General features: G+C 31.7%; 1 protein-coding gene across 6 annotated transcripts in view; it reads left to right on the plus strand.

The window, feature by feature from the left end:
- Positions 1-15,574, plus strand: part of twin (CCR4-NOT transcription complex subunit 6-like twin) — a 654,848-nt gene that overhangs the window by 592,114 nt on the left and 47,160 nt on the right. The window lies entirely within an intron of this gene.

Consider the following 15,574-nt stretch of genomic DNA (forward strand, 5'->3'; position numbering starts at 1 on the left):
TCATAGGCCTTACTTAGATGTGTAGGGAAAGAGGAAGTGATTGTGGAGTCACATAACATTCTAAACTCCAGCAAGGAAGTGATCTTTTGCCATGACTTGGCTGATATTGAACTGTCAGAGATGTCAGAAGAGCTGTCACTGCAATTTGTCATTTTTGTGCAGAGGATTATGAGGAAGCAGAATGGTGTCATTGTGCCAACATCCTCACTTATCCTAACTTTTTCTGCTCCAGCCGTTTCTGAGAGAATAAGAATGGCTACCTCTCTGTCTGTGTGCAACCATACATACATACATACACACCTAACCCAAGATGCTGCTTTCAGTATCAAGAGTTTTGGATACAACAAAATTGGTTGCACCAATTTTGACAGTAGTGCATGCACAGAAGCTGAAAAGTGTTTTAATTGTTAGGTTCACTTTTGTTAAGATCTCAAGAACGCCCTGTTTATAAAGAGGAACAAGCTGTATTAAAGATTTGTACTGAACAGAAAGTTTCTTTTCCTGTAGCTTGTAGGGAATATAAAAAAATCCTTCAACATGAGAAATCCATTAACAAAATTTTTTGTTAATTCTTTCGGCAGGCTTTGTCAGACCAGGTACAATCCCTTACCTCTGCTATTGCAGTGTTGAGTATTGATAAGAAGGATAGTTTCGGGGGAAATACCAGAAATGGTATACCAAAATCAACTTCAGTTTGTACTCTAACAAACAAAGTTCCTGTTGCACTAACAATGCAGCAAACTACTAAGATCCTACTAAAGGGATTTACAAAAAAGTCATTGCCTGATACTGTATTTCCATCTTTCCAGGCATCCAAATCCCCATACCATCTCGTGGTCTCTTCAAGCATATGGAGGTGAATGAAGTGCCAGAAGAAGCTAAGCACTTCTTGAAAGTTTAAAACAGAAAAAAGTAAAACCGGTTAATATTCAACAAATAATTTGCACGCAGAAGTTTTGTACATAACAAGAAAAATGTAGTTCCAATGGCTACAAATGTTATTCAGTAGAATGTTTCTGGTCTCCATTCTTGCCATGAAGATATTGAAATCCTAATAAAGGAGAAAATCCTTTAATATTGAGTCTGCAGGAGACTCATCTCTGTCCCCAGGATGATGTGTCCTTTTGCAGGTATGTTTGCAGAAGATGTGATTATGAAACAGGATGAGAAGTTGTGGCAGTTTTCTGCAGGGATATCATTATAGCCATCCCATGTTCTACTGGTGACAAACATCCCTACAGCCTCGGTGAAAATATTGGTGCGATTCAAAATTAATATCTATCTGTAACTTATACCTTTCTCCTAATTCTAATATCAGTGAGAATGATCTATCCAGTCTGCTTTCTCAAATTCCTGTTAACTGCCTAATAACTGGTGAATTCAACGCCCATCACCATTCTTGGCGATTCATCGTCATGTTTTCCCTGAAGCAATATAGTTAATGGTCTGAGGCAGAACTTAGATCTCTGCTTATTGTACGATGGATCGTACACATTTATGTCATCTTCATCAGGTACATTTTTGTGCATTGATCTATCCTTGAGTTAAGCAACCTTACTCCCACTTCTCTGGTGCATTTCCAAAAACTTCTTTGGAAGTGATCATAGATTGGTTGTAATCTCAGTCAGTAATTGTGATTTGCCTCTGTCATTCATGAAGACGGGTGATTCAGAGAGCGGACTGGATCATATAAAAGGATTCCTAAATACACTTCATGAGTAGGGCATACAAAGTAGTAATCTCTTTGCATTTATCAGAGGTATTTTCAGTGGTTGTTCCTTTAAAGTTGGAACAACAGTATCTGAAAGGTTCACACTGGAAAACAGAGTACCTCGGGGAAGTGAACTAAATGTTACTTTGTTTGCTTTAGCCATAAATAGTACAACAAACTGTTTGTGTAAACCTCTGTGATTTTTATTTGTAGATGATTTTTCTATTTATGTAGGATGTAGAACGTTATCTACAGATGAGAGACTGCTTCAAAATACAATAACTTGCTTAGATTGCTGGTGTAAATCTACTGGATTCAATTTTTCCCTGAAAAAAAAAAGAAGTGCATTTGCTTTGTTCAGTTGAGGGAACATGTTGACCCTGAACTCTAGATGAGGCATGCACACAGGTTAGATTTCTAGGAACAGTTAAGCCAAGGACTGACATGGGTAACACATTTGGAGGAGCTGAAGGTAAAATGTCTAAAAAATATTAGAGGGTTTTATCTAATACTTGTTTGGGAGCTGATTGTATATGCATATTGTGCATCTACCGAGCTCTGGTTTGTTCCCGCTTAGACTATGGCTGCGTAGCTTTTTTGTCAGCACAAGCTACCATTCTAAGGATGCTCAATGCAGTCCATCATTCATTCATTCATTGTCCCATGGGTGAGTTTCACTCAAGCCCTGTGCAAGTCTGCTGGTGGACAGTGGTGAGCCATCTCTTTGGAATAGGCAGAAGCAAATTATGTGCTCCTATGCGGCTCAGATTAAAGCCCAACCAACTCATCCACCTTTGATGCAGTATTCTCCAACCAGCATGTTAATCAGTAGCGGGAACAGCCAAAATCTACTGCTTTGTTAGGCATCAGAGCTCAGTGCCTTTTCTCAGCTCTAAATATGTAATTACCTCTAGCCCTTACTGTTGCTCCATGTTATTAGCCCCTTGGTGGCCTTCTCTCATTAATTACTACTTTGATAAGTATAATACAAAGTTAGTATAGTAAAAAGCACTCAAATCCAGTTATTTTGCGAAAAAGATTTTATAATATTATAAATAGTATGGCTCTTGATGTTACGGTTTATACGGATGGCTCTAAACCCATTAATTCTGTTGGCTGTGCTTTTGTGGTAGGCAACAGAACATACATGTTTGGCCTCCACAGCATCTCCAGTATTTTCATTGCAGAGCTGTCTTATTAAGAAGAGGCCGTAAGTATAATTAACCTAACATTTTGACATTTGCTTGTTTGCTCGGATTCCATGAGTTCTCTACGGGCGATCAGTGACTGGTACTCTAGACACTCTGTTGTTTGTGAAATTCAGTATGTTGTTTTGCAAATGAATGGATGTAATACAACAGTGAGCTTCTGCTGCATCTCTAGCCATATAGGAATTTCAGGCAATGAGCGTCGCAGATATTGCAGCAAAAGAGGCTTATTTTCAGCTTACTTTTACCAGTTGCATTGCTTCTAATGATCTTGTCTGTTTCCTGAACAGGGTAGTTCATTTTGAGTGGCAAAGTAAATGGGATGCTATCATGAACAATAAACTTTGCTCAATTAAGAACATTGTATCACCGTGGAGCTCCTTGTGGAGAAATAATTGTTGAAAAGAGGTTATTATCAGCTATTTGTAAATGTGGCACACTAGGCTCACTCATGAATATCTGATGACTCAAACAGATGCACCTATTTGTGCTTGCTGCGACTGATAACAGTGCACCACATCCTTGTGGATTGTATATGTTGTGCGGCATTGCATTGCAAGTTTAACCTAGGGGCTAACATGTGAATTATTTTAGGGGATAATGAAATGTTATTTTATGTTTTACTGTTTCGTAGGGATGTTTGTTTACATTGAATCACTATATTTGAATTACTATAGAGAGTTTCAGCAATTTATCCCAATTGTTGTAAAGTAGATGATTATTTTATTACTTTAATTGAGATTTGTAAAATGTTTATTACAGCAAATATTTCGTGTCTGGGCGATGACAATACAGAAGAATTTTTCGCCCAGAAAAAAAGAATTAACAATAATATTTTTGTAAATTAACTTTATTAATATAGTAAATTTCTACTGATTCTGTACCCATTTCTATTTTAACCTGAAGGATATAATTTTTAGGTCTTAGTTTCTTAATGTTATTAATAAGATGAGAGTGCGTAAGATATATTTTTATATATTTCACTTCTAATTTTTACTTTCTTGTACGAGGTAAAGAAAGTATTTTGATCGCGAAAAATTTTGGTTTTCAGATTTCAACGTAAATATCCATTTTGACTAGTTTCTGTGTGATGTCTGTATGTACGTATGTATCTCGCATAACTCAAAAACTGTTAGCCGTAGTATGTTGAAATTTTAGGATTTTAGGATTTAGGACTGTTGTAACATCTAGTTGTGCATCATCTCCCCTTTTGATTACAATCGACTGGACCAAAAGTGTTCAAAAAAGCCCAAAATAAAAAAAAATTGGATTTTGGACTTTTTCTTAACTACAGTAATATACCCTCATTGAGCTTTTCAATGATATATCATAAGTGGTACTTATTTTCATTTGTTCCAGAGTTATAGCCAAATGAAATTTTAATTAAAAGTATTTGGATCTTATACAGGGATGGCACATCGGTTCAGATCAGACTTCATCCTTTTTTTAACATTTTTTTAAATTTAAATATATTGATTTATTAACTCATGATTGTAAAAAAAATTTACAATAAAAAATTAAATAAATTTATTAAATTATTAAATATTATATATATATTATATTATATTATATTATTTATTAAATTTATAATAAAAAAATCAGAAGTTATTACTGAAATAAAATTTTATGTACTTTTAAAAATGTGTATATGTAATTTAAATTTAATAAGCATTATTATATGTAATAGATTGGTGAAACATCTGATTATTTGATATTAATTGAAAATTATGATTTAGAATCGTATTATTTTTGGATTTTCTAGTTTAATTTCTGTTTAATTTTATTTAATTATTCCGGAATTTCTGTTTAATTTGATCTATATTAAAGGTAACTACAGAGTGACTGAAAAATAGACCCTCATAAGAACAACTTATACACTGAGGTATACATGTTCAGTCTTTAATAAATTGCAAAAAATTCTTATCTTTTAGTTCATTACTCCTCTGATATTGTTGGACAATATTCTTCTTAAGTCAGAGTTGATCATCATTTTGTTTATTTGTTTTTGTTACCAATCATTTAATCGCTGTTTGGTTTGGCATAATTCTTCTGATTTTAATTTGTGTCAGAGATTTCAAATACTCTTTATATTCTTCATCCTCTCTTAATCTTTTTATCTTTCCTTGGTCTTAACGTTTTCTTCTTCTTTATATTTATCATCTTCCCTTAATTCTTTTGTTCTTCCCATGTTCTTAACATTTTCTTCTTCTTCATATTTATCTTCTTGTCATTTTTTTGAGATACATTTCCTCATGTTATCTTTCTTTTTCCTGTATGATTGTTTCTTTTTCATTTTTAATTCACCAAATAATCCAATAATAAAAACTGAATATTTTACATCGTAAGGTCGAAATTAACATTTATAACCAGTATACAGGAGTTCACTAAACGGAATAACTTTTATTTATACAACACATCAGAAATCTGAAACTTTTTTTAATCAGCAACTCATGAAGATACGAATAATACTGATCTAGTAATATGAGTAATCAAAGGACTTTTTTCTATCCTAATATTTCATGTAAGATTGTTCAATTAATAATTGTATAAATATTTGATGTTAATAGCAACTAATATTTCATCAGTTATGTAACTCCCCAGTTTATTAAAGAATTGGATGATCATATCTCACTTTCAGTTGAAATAAGTTTAAATGAGGTGTAACAAAAAATGTGTATATGTAATTTAATAGGCGTACAAGGAGGTCATGTGGTGTCCACTTCAGATTTTTTAATTCACAAAATAACCAAAAAATAAATACTACACAAAACTGTATTTGAAAAAATCCTACATGATAATGAATGTTGATAATGTGGAAAATAAATGTCTACACACATTTTTTTTTTAACTTTGTCTAATTAATCTAAATACTATGTTTCTTTTTCCATCTTTTAATTTTTTACATAACTTTTTTTGTTACAGTACACTCTAATTAGGAAGTATATCTTGTTGTAATGTAATTGAAACTTTTCATTATTTGTAATGTTTGCTCGTTATAGATAAGTAACTAAGTACATCAAATGCTAATGTTAATCAAAATAGGTGCAAATAAAAACATGATAAAGTATTACTTAGGTCTGCAGAATGAACATGATAAAGGAACAGTCTTAATGACTTTACACGCTATGTTTCTGTAAACTCCGAAATAACAACAATGTCATATGTGTGTGAAATAAAATGCCAGATGAAAAAATGTTAATGTTGTAATAGTCTACAGGTGCAGCGAAGCTTTCGGTTTCTTTGTAATATCAAATGTAAATGTTAATATATGCTTTGTATAGATTGATAGAAGACTGTATTAATGTGTTTAAAAAATATTTTAAAATTGTATGTATAGTGTTGATATTCTCTGATACTACAGCATGAAAAAATAATTTAACAGCAGTTTTCTACATCTTATAATTTAAAAAACTCTGAAATTATATTACAGCTTTGAAACATACTGGCTAAGTTAATGTAGTTCTATAGCTTTATATACTTAGTAAGCCAAAAGTGGGATGTAAAAAACAAAAATAATTATTGTTTGATTAATATTTAAAAATTATGTTTTCTGCATTGAACTTTGAAATTAAATAAACTTTAAGTGTATTACAGGAAGTAAAATTTAATATTGGCCCAAGAAGTTATATGAAAGTAAATTAATTTGTTCTTGCTTTACCTGTAGGATGTGTAAATGTATTAGATATGGACTAATTTGTATTATAGAATTTGAAATGCCACTTGTTTGGCAGATTGGTGGTTTACTTTGTAATTATTTTATTTTTTAATTAGAAATAAATAATGATCAAAATATTATTTCTTTTTTCAATTCATTCAACAGAATTAAGATTTTAGAACTCCTTTATTTTGCTACGTATGGAGGTGGATCATTAAATTACTATAAGCCAGATTATTTTATATGTTTTGTGGTTGCAGACAAAAAAGCTATGATTGCTCTGTTGCAAAATAGCAATTGAGTATTTGAGTGAATTATTATTATGTGTACTTTAATGGTGTTTATGTAGAATATAAGGAATAAAAAAAATGTAGTCCCCCAAAAAAAAAATGGGAGAATGAAAGTTGATTTTTAAATTTCCCTGCGAATTATCATCATTTATTTGCTTGTAACTATTTCAAAACAGTATACAAATTTCATCTTCAGTATTTTTGTATATATTGGTGTATTTTCATTTTCTTGAGAATGATTACATTATCCAACTCTAGCAAAACATTTCACATCATAATGTCATGTGATTGTTGTGTTGTATACCCAGGAGTCTTTTAGATTCTTTTTATTATTTAATTATCTGTTAATTTGCATCTTTATATATATATATTTTTATAGTTTATTTTTAATATGCTTTTTTTAGATTTTTTTTTTTTAATGTACTTACCATGTTAAATTTTGACCAGCTAGTTTTAAGATGATTTGAACATAAGTTGGGGATGTATAATAAATGCTATATATAAATTCTAATATAAATCCTTTTTTATTGTGATGTGTTCTCTTAAATCTGATTTATTATCTTCTGGTCTGTGTTTCTACAGGGTGTCCCATATAAAACGCAACCCAACCTTATATTGGTAGGTATTGAAATAATAAAAAGGCATGTATAAATGTAAATGTAATTTTTATTATTACCATCCATTACCTTACATTTAGAGCATTGATTCCACAGTGGTCCAGATGGACCCCCAGAGGTCAACGGGAGACTCGACGGGGGTCTACGTTGGCGTGACAAAAAATGGGGATTCACAATTCGTAAGTGGGGGTCCACGAAAATTCATCTGGTTTCGATAGTGAAGAACTAAAATGTTGGCTTGACTTTGCGTATCAATCTAGGCAGATAATGTTTTGAGAAGCTCAGCGACTATTACTTGTAAAAACTTGCATATTCCATATGCAATACAACGAACGTGTTGAGACTTGCAAAGCGCTGCCGCCACCGTCCGCAAGGCTTGTTCAGACGTGCAAAGGGACGAAATACGACTTGTGGTGTGTGTGCTAGCAATCTTGTATGAACTTGTTTGATTCTTCACTAATGTAAATACGATTGCCAAGGATGAACATTACTCATTTGTTTCTGGAATTTAGAAAAGAAAAGTAAAGTGAGTAGATGTTAGCGTTTGCCAGTGTCGGAAAAAGTAGTAAGTACTTACCTGCTTTTTTGTTATACTTACTTTTGTTTTATTTATTGTTTATTTATTTATTTGACAATTTATTGTACACGTCAGTAAACAAAAAATGCACAAATTACAAAAAATACGTAGGTATAAAAGGCGAGGCTTATTCCTAAAAGAAATCTCTTCCGTTTAAGGATTTATTAATTTTTGGTCTAAATTTTTTTTCAGATATATAAAAAAAAAACTATTAGAATCGACTTAAAAACTGATCCTGAACATACCATTTCCCGGTTGTAACCATTATTCTGTAACACGTTGTATATTTTCATAAATTGTACCTGTCTTTACATACTCGTAACGTGCATCAAAGTAATAAATAAATGATTAAAATCGCAGAGTTGTGATATCAAAATATTGGTTATTTAAAAGTAGTTTATATAGAATTTACAGAAATATATCAAAATATAATTAATGAAAAAATGTTTTACATCACATTAAAATCGGTTCAGCCATTTTCATAAAACTTTATTATGGATCTTACTGATTTATTGCTTTTAATAATTAGAATCAGTTTGCCGCTGGTACTTTATTTCATTGCAATAATTAATTAATCCTATTCTGTTAAAATAGTAATATCCGTTAAGTAAGACCGCCTTGAGATTACTAAAACAAAGTTTTTTTTTTTATTTACCGGTAGGTAACTGATACGAAACATGGCTGAATCTAAGAAGAAATGTCGACTGTACAGTGTTGATTATTTAAAATTTGGATTTCTTCCATCAAAGGCAGACAAGCGATTGCCTATATGCTTTTTGTGCAGCAAAATTTTGAGCAATGACTCTATGAAACCATCGAAGCTCGAAGATCATCTAAGAAGGTGTCATCCTGATAAAATAGGTAAAGATTTGAAATATTTTCAAACATTGAAGGAAAAATATGAAAAGAGACCTGCCGTGCACAGTATGTTCGCTTCAATGTCGGAAAGTAACGATGATGGCTTGTGGGCATCGTACAATATTTCATTACTTATAGCGAAATCTGGAAAACCGCACACAATTGGAGAACAGTTAATTTTACCTGCTGTTGAAGAGGTTTTAAAAACTGTTCTGCACAAATCTCCATTTGACATACTCAAAAGAATTCCTTTGAGTAACAACACTGTACAACGACGTATTGATGAAATGAGCTCTGATATTGAAAGTTTCTTGTGTAATTATCTGCAAACAACTCATTTTTCTATTCAACTGGACGAGTCAACTTTACCTGGTAATGAAGCATTATTATTGGCATATGTTCAATTTGTTATGGACCAAGAAATTCATGAAGAGCTACTATTCGCGAAAACTTTGGAGACGGCCACTCCAAGGTGAATCAATATTTAATGACCTGAGTGATTTTTTTAACGAAAAATCAATTCCATTCACAAACGTCATTTCGGTGGCAACAGATGGAGCTCCTGCCATGGTCGGGCGATATCATGGGTTTATAAGCCATCTTAAAAGAATTATACCAGAAGTAACTGCAATTCACTGTGTCATCCACCGACAACACCTAGTAGCGAAAAATCTGTTTGATAGATTGCACCAATCGCTTCAACTTGTAATTAATGCTGTTAAGAAGATAAGAAGCAATGCATTGAATACGCGTTTATTTGCCCAATTGTGCAATGAAAATGATGAAGACTTCCAACGATTGTTCTTACATACTGAAGTACGCTGGTTGTCGAAAGGTCCATGTTTAACAAGATTTTACTCACTTTTTGAATCAGTTTTAGAGTTTCTGGAAGGTAAAGATTCAGATTTAAAAGAAAATCTGATCACTTTGAAAGCTGACATCGCGTATTTGACAGATTTGTTCAAAAAATTTAATGACATTAACTTACAATTACAAAGGGACAGTCTCAATTTAATAAAAACAAAGGGTGTGATTTCAGCTTTTCTTGGAAAATTGAAATTTATGAAGCAAAATATTAGTCGGCGCGTATTTTCCCAGTTTTCAAACTTGTCACAGGTAGAATGCCTTGATGAGGATATTCAGACATACGTTCAACATTTAATTGTCCTGCATGATGACTTCAAAATCAGATTTGAAGATATTCTGACGATGGAAATACCACCATGGGTCATAAATCCATTTGATGAAACGGAAGTGGAGAATGTGATATTACAAGAGGAGCTACTCGAGCTTAGCACTAATGAGGAGCTGAAGGTGAAATTTAAAAGAGGGTATCAAACATTTTGGCTGCAGGCAGAAATAACAGAAAAATATCCTGGACTATGGGGAATTACGAGAAAGCTTTTGATAGCGTTTCCCTCGTCATATCTTGTCGAAAAAAGTTTTAGAGTCGTTTCTAACCTTTTATCAAAAAAAAGGAGCAGATTGAATATCACAGAACGGGAAGATTTGCGCTTATTCCTAACAAAACTGAAGTCAAATATTGATAATTTGCTGTCAATCCATCAAGTACATCCCTCCCATTAAAATTGTAACTATATTGTGATTGTCATTGTAGAAGTTACATTACGTTATTAATGTTTCATTTTAATTATATTACGACAATTTTATTATATTACATTGCAATATGATAATAATAATAATTAATAGTGTAATGATTACATATTTGAATAAATGCAACACAAAAAAATATACAATTTTTTTTTTTGCTTTTTACCACTCTGAATGGGAAGTTTTCTAAATAAAATAAGTGAAAATTGATTGCTTTCTTGAGCTGTGAGTAGATGTCAAAAATGTAAAGTTGGATGGAAGCATTTTTTTTTATTGGCCAACTTTACTTTTTTGACATCCACTCACAGCACAGTCAAACAAAAATTAACCAATCAATTCTCACTTTTTTTTCGGAAGCTGTTAGTTCGTGGAACTCAGCCGTAACGCAAATTTTCGTAGTTAGATTTAATCTTCACATTTTCCGTCGACTAGAAATATGGTAGAAATGTAGCTGCAGGGGGTCCACCAGAACCAGCAAAATTTTGAAAGTGGTCTATGAGAAAAATAAGTTTGGGAAACTCTGATTTAGAGTAAATGTTGGAAGTGGCCGCCATCTACTTGAATACAAGCTTCAATTCTTTTTACAGTGTTTCGTGCAACTTTTTTCAAAGTTTGTGGATGGATATTTAATACAGCCTGTTCAATATTGACTTTCAATTGTTCAAGTGTTCGTGGTTTGTTGCTGTAGGCTTTTTCTTTGAGGTAACCCCATAGAAAAAAATCGCCGCAGTCAAATCTGGAGATCTTGGTGGCCACAAGCCTCGACCAATAACACGATTACCAAAGAATTCCTCAACGAAATCAGAAGTTAAACCTGCGTAGTGCGATGTCGCACCGTCATGTTGTAGCCGGCAGTGTCTGTCTTCCTCTTCCAAGAGTGCAATGAACTGAAATAAAATATCCTGATATCGTTCTGCGTTAATGGTGTACTCGAAAAAAATAGGACCAATTATTTTCTTCTGCGATATCGCGCACCACACGCCCAACTTCTGCAGGTGTAATTGTTTTTTATGATAAACGTGGGGATTTTCAGCACTCCAAATTTTACTGTTTTGGCTGTTTACGTAGCCATTCAAATGAAACCGTGCTTCATCTGTGAAAAATAACGAATCCATAACATTAATTCCCTCACGCAGAAATCGACGGAACCATTAACAATATTATAGCCGTTTTTCTTTGTCGGGCTCAAGAAGTTGATGAACCATTTGAATGCGATAAGGTCGTAATTGTAATTGTTTGGTCGCCTGATGAACAGTTGATTTAGACTGATTAATTTCAGCAGACAAACGTCTGATCGTTTATTTGGCGAGGTGAGTAATCGATCTTTGATTTCAGTGACTGTATCTGTATTCAACACTGACGCAGATCTTTTGTGTTCCTTGTTATTAACAGAACCAGTCTCTCTAAAATTTGCAGCTAACCTTAATACTGATGTTTTGTTAGGAGCTGGTTTATCTGGGTACTTATGGTGAAACAAATCTTGCACTGCAACCACTGATTTCGTACTGAAGTACGAGACTCAACAATGAAAACACGTTCATCTAGCGAAAACACCATCTTGTCTCTAGCAATACACTGAACGTTATGATTGCATTGTTGTTACTATCGGTAGTGTTCTACTGTGTCGCTGCGATGTTCAGATGTTGGATGAGTCCATTTCAGTAACGAGTAGGGGAGTAAGCTTGACTTTTGAAATTTCATGGATGAGTGATTGATGGGTTGCATTTTATATGGGACACTCTGTATAAGGTGTATAGAAATTTTAAGAAAATTCATATTGTGGTTTGGAAATTTTTTTTATAGTTTTTTATCTTTCATTTAATTGTAATAATTAGTTTATTATGATAGAGTAAAAATAATAATTGACAATCAAATGAAAAAATAAAGATAAAAACCAATGAAATGCAATATAAAAAAATGAAAATTAAAATTGTGACAACAGATATAGATATAAATAGATTAAATAAAAATTTAATTCTACCATTTTTGTATCTGATAATTATTCTTTACTCATTCTTTGCTGTGGGTTATCATCTGCGGAGGGAAGGGAGTTTAGACCAGTGGGATTCCCAAGTTTTTTTTGTTTTTTTTTTAAGTATGTACTTTAATATTGATTGAGGAGCTTTAACTTCAAAATGATGTTTTTAACCTTCCTAAATTTAATAATAGAAGTGCATAGAATGTTGAATTTGATAACAAAGGAACTCTTTTCTGCATTCCAACTCATTTTTTCAGAGTTACTGAGAAAAACATTCACCCTTTTACAGTAAATCTTCTTCTGTTCTTTTTTCCCTTTTTTCCTCTTTAATTCAGTAATCTCTTCACTGGAAAGTTAATTTGACTTGGAATCTTATAACTCCTCTTCTACTTAATATTCCAATCCAAATTTGTTTGTTAACTTTTGTTGTAGTATGGCTTGGGTGAATGGTATAATTGCTCCTTGATCAATTGCAGAATTTTTTTATTTTATTTTTGTGTTGAAGTACCGGGTGGACTAAAGATAGAACACTTCCGAAGAAAAAGCTTTACAGTTTTTTTATTATAAATATTTTTTTTTTTTCTTTTAGATTAAACTTAAATAACAAAATTCATTTTGTAAAAATACTCTCCAAGAAAGAATGAAAATCATCACATTTTGCTTGGAAAGTCAGTGGAGTGTTTCTGAAACAATTAAAATTTTGAATGTTTTACAAAGCTAGAATTCTGGCATAGCCATTGCAGTGGTTTTGAAATTTGAACAGAATAGATCACTGGGAAATTCCAGAAGGTCAGGAAGACCAAGATCTTCCAGAAGTAATGAAAATATTTAGTCTGTAAGAACAGTATATTGGAGGATGCCACAATGTCAACATTATGAACAACACATTGATAATGTTGGAATATTGATTGGAATGTTGATTGATGTCAACAATCAACATTCCACCCAGGCATTAATTGAACACCATTGATTGGATAGAATATTGCACGAGGATTTAAAAATGTTTCCTTACAATCTAATTAGTCCATATAATGAACTCAAATGATTACACATTATGCCTGGAATGGCATATAAGATGTAAAACTAATAAGTTCTTAAAATAATTCACTTCTTATAAAAATGTTAAAGTAAATGTATATAATAGGACTTCAATATTATAAAATGTAATTTAAACTGTGAATACGTAATAATTATAATAATAATACTAATAATGAAATTTTTTAATATTATAAAATAAATAAAATTATCTAATTCTACTACAATAAGAATATATAATTAATCACAGTAAAGGGTATTTATTTCAAAGTGTTATTGAACCAGCAGCATATGCTACGAATACTGAAAGGTGCATTAAGGCATGTGTTTGAACATTTTGCTCTTTCTCAACAAAGAATCATCTGACGTATTTTTTGTTGAAGAAAATGGTGTTTCAGTGATAGTGAATATAGCAATAGATTTCAGCAAATGCTTGAGAAATTTTTTCATTTAAGATCTTGGAGATCAACTTTCACTTCAAAGAGGCCTGGTTCTTGCAAGTTGGGACTCATGGTTCACACTAGCAGAGGCATAATGGAGTTCCTTAGGTTAAAATTGTGAAATTGAATAATTTTGAGAAATCTAGACTTTCGCTGGCCTCCAAGGTCACCAGATTTGACAGTTCCTGATTTTTTTTTTTCTTTGGGGCTGTTTGAAAGAAAAGATTTATGTAAATAAGGCACAAAATTTTGAAGAGCTAAAAAACAACATTCAAGCCGAAACAATACTGGAAGAAACATTGGTTTTAACTCAGCAAAATGTGTTAAAAAGAGCCGCCTAGATTTGTAAACACTTCAGAGGTCAGCATTTAAAAGATATCTTCAAAACCTAATTCAGAAAATCATTTTTTAACTGAAATTTGATATAAAGATAAAAAAATTACTTTTGAGTTTTATTAAACTCATGAGTTTGTTTTATTAAAAAAATAAATAAATAAATTTGAAAGATACTTTTGGCCCAACTGTAGTGAATGTGGACAGATGTAAGAGTTGTAAATACATGTTATAGATATATTAGTTGTGATGACATTTTGGTTTTTAATAGGTTTTTTAATCTGGTTATGTTATGTTCTTATTATTTTTTTAAATTATTAGTTTGTATGAAACGTTTTAAGTGCAGTATAAATATTTTTAATACTGGTGGCTATATTATTACTTGAAACTCTTCTGATGATTCAGATTTGGTTATAACATGTGAATTAACTTGATTAATGTGCTGATAAATAAGATGTTCATTCAAATTACAATGTGAGTTATTAAATTACTAATATGCAGTCATGCTTTCTTCAACATAGCCTTAAAATGTATGTATGCAATAAAATAAATGCATACTGACTCCTTTTTTTTAAAAAAAAAAGAAAAGTTATGTAGTTTTATCATATTTAGCAATGTATTCATTTTACAATTATATCCAATAACAACATATGCTTTAATTGAAAATGAATGTAGTTGTAACTTAAGTGGTAGTATGTTAAAAAAGTTACTTAAGTCATTTTGTAATTCAGATCTTCTACTACTATTTTTAATATCCCTCCAAAAAAAACTTAAAAATTGGTTGCCATTGTAGAAATTTTAACTGTTGGTTGTATAATTAAGCATGGACAATTAAAGATGAACAATGTGTAATCAATATTTTGTTCTAACTGGCACTACTGGACATGCAGGTGGTTTTATCTATGTTCTGTTCAGTTCATCTTATTCATGGTTTGCTTTTGAATCCAGGTATTAAAAGCTGTAAAAAGTTTTTTTCTTGAACAATTATTGCATATGGATGTGAGCGAGATGATTGATTAAAAGGCTGTTGCACAGAATTTTGTAGAACCTAATATGAGTTAATTTAAAAAGTATACACATGAAGAGGTTTTATTTGTAGAAGAATATTAAAATTTGTAATGTTTTACTAAAACTATTTTTTTCTTAGTAATGATGTGCTTAGAAATTAGAATATATAACCTTTGTGGTAGTTCACTGGTATTTAATAATATATCATTAATGGTAGATTTTATATAGAAAAAATTTAGATTTTGCTTAGTTA

The sequence above is a fragment of the Lycorma delicatula genome, chromosome 1 (assembly GCF_047948215.1).
Source record: "Lycorma delicatula isolate Av1 chromosome 1, ASM4794821v1, whole genome shotgun sequence".
NCBI lineage: Eukaryota > Metazoa > Arthropoda > Insecta > Hemiptera > Fulgoridae > Lycorma > Lycorma delicatula.